Consider the following 2726-nt stretch of genomic DNA (forward strand, 5'->3'; position numbering starts at 1 on the left):
TTCTTCCTTGGTGGCCAGATTTAGTTCCACTGTCCCATAAACCTTTCTTATTCTTAGGGCCATTGGGGATTTCTTCTTGGTTGGTACATGACCATATGGTCTTTATCACATTATTTGTGACTTAGTTGCATCATGGTTCTTAGTCCAATGCCAGCTGTGGACTGACCTTGGTTAACGTCTTTCTCGTGCTGACTATGTGCTAAGCCCTTTGTATTAAAAAAGACTGAGGGCACATTCTGCATGGAGCACTGGGTGTTATGCACAAACAATGAATCATGGAACACTTCATCTAAAACTAATGATGTAATGTATGGGGATTAACATAAGAATAAAAAAAATTAAAAAAAAATTTATTAACAAGGAAAAAAAAAAAAAGACTGAGGGATGCCTGGGTGGCGTCTGCCTTCGGCTCAGGTCATGATCCCAGGGTCCTGGGATCGAGCCCCAAGTTGGGCTCCCTGGTTAGCGGGGAGTCTGCCTCCCCCTCTGCCTGCAGCTCCCCTTGCTTGTGCTCTCTGTCAAATAAATAAATAAAATCTTAAAAAAAAGATAAAAAAGATTGAAAAGATTATTATCCCTGTTTCAGAGATGAGAAAAACCAAAGCTTTCTAACTCGCCATGTATCAAATTGGAATGGTGTGGCTAAATGCTCAGCTATAAATCTGGGGTTCTGTTCCTGTGGAGAAAGACTAGAACAAATATTGGGGACATCTAGCAGTCTCTGTAATAGACAGGAGAGAAATGTAAAATGGTCATGTGATAAAAGGACATTTATGGCAAGTGTTATGAAGGAAAAAGGATTTGTACCAATAGTTTATGCCAGGTTTTGTGGTGGGAAGTCATATAGAAAGGACTAGAAGTAGGCCTTGAAGGTAGGCACATTAGTATTCTATTGCAATGTAACAAATTCCTCACAGCACTCATGTATTATCTCACAATTGTAAACGTCAGACATTCGTCCTGCGTGGTATGGTTGGGTTCAGTGCTCAGTATCACGGTCTAAAATCAAGATGTTGAATGGACTGAGTTCTAGTCTGGGGGCTCTGGGGGAAAATCTGTTTCAGGATCATACTTCTTGTTGAAAGAATTTAGTTCCTTGCAGCTGTGGGAATGAGCTCCACGTTTCCCTGCTGTCTGTCAGCCAGGGTCCACTCATAGCAACTAGAGGCTGCCTACATTCCCTGACATGTGGCCTCCTGCATCTTTAATCCAGTGACAGTTTGTAAAATCTTTTTTGTGGTTCTAATTTTTAACTTCTTCTTCTGTGACCAGCTAAAGAAAACTCTCTGCTTTAAAGGGGCTGATGTGATTAGGTCAGACTTGCCTGGATAACCTCCCTATTTTAAGGTCAACTGTGCTATATCAAACATCACCATGGAGGTAAAATCCATTACATTCGCAGTGTTGTGGATTATACCAAGGATAGGAATTCTAGGCAGACATCTTAGAATTTTACCTACCACAGTAGGTTAAGACTTAGACAAGCAGAGAGAGCTTTCTAGTTGGGAAAGAAATGTAGGCAAAAGCTCGAAAGAGAAACTCCACCAGTGGTTTTTGGAGACTGTCAATATGTCAGCTCCCCCAATATCTTGGTCCCCTATTCCCACCCCACGTCACCTCCCCCTCCCCACTCCTGTCCAGTGATCACAGCTGGTTTCTGCTCTTGGGCAGGATTTCCATTGTGCTCCCCATAGTGTCTAGGGGTGAGCATTATGGTGACAATTCTCAACTCAAGCTCAGTGCCAAAGCATGTTTCGCAGTTGTTAGATGGCAATGGGCGTCTTTCCCCCTTGATCCAGTTACTGAGCAAGCCTCCTTGTGGAGGAAAAGATGCCTTTTGAGGTCATGCATCTGCTGTGGTTGTGGAGGAAGGCCTGTGGGAAGGGGAGATGCCTGGCTTGGCTTCCTTCCCTCTAGCTGGGAACAGTATGTCAGTCTAGCTGCTGGCAGGGGTGGGGTCTCCAGGCAGCCAATGGGTTGTGTGGGCCCCCAAGTTCCTGTGGGGGTTCTGTATTCACCTAAAAGGTAGCTCTCTGATCAGATTAATGTGACATTAAATAGCAAATAAAAAATACCATTACAGGTTGAGAGAGAGGCTGCCAAAGAACGGAACAAATTTTATATTTTGGAATTTTTTTTTAAAAGATTTATTTAATTTAGAGAGTGGAGAGGGGCAGAAGGAGAGGGAGAGAGAGTCTCCAGCAGACGCTCGATCTCACAACCCTGAGATCACAACCTGAGCGGAAACCAAGAGTTGGATGCTTAATGACTGCACCACCCAGATGCCCCTATTTTAGGGTCGTTAACAGCAGTTTTCCCTGCTTTTTGAACAAGAGGATCCACATTTCATTTTGCACTGGGTCCCACAAATTGGGTAGCTTGACCTTCGTGAAATTTTGGATAAACTACAGAGTTTAGTTTCCTTATCTGTAAAATGGGGGAGAATAAAATAGTATACACTGCATCTACCTCAATTTGAATAAGGGCTTATACAGTGCCTAGAACTTACAGAGTACTAAATAAATGTTAGCTTAAAACACACAGTTTAGCCTCTTGTAAAATCTGGGACCTTGAGAAATATTTTCTTTTTTTCCCTTTTTAAAAATGATTTTATTTATTCATTTGAGTAAGAGACAGAGAGGATTAGTAGGGGGTGGGGTAGAGGGAGGAGGAGAGGGGAAGCAGACTCCCTGCTGAGCAGCCCCCCCCTACCCCTCCCCGCCCCC

The sequence above is a fragment of the Neomonachus schauinslandi genome, chromosome 6, assembly GCF_002201575.2.
Source record: "Neomonachus schauinslandi chromosome 6, ASM220157v2, whole genome shotgun sequence".
Lineage (NCBI taxonomy): Eukaryota > Metazoa > Chordata > Mammalia > Carnivora > Phocidae > Neomonachus > Neomonachus schauinslandi.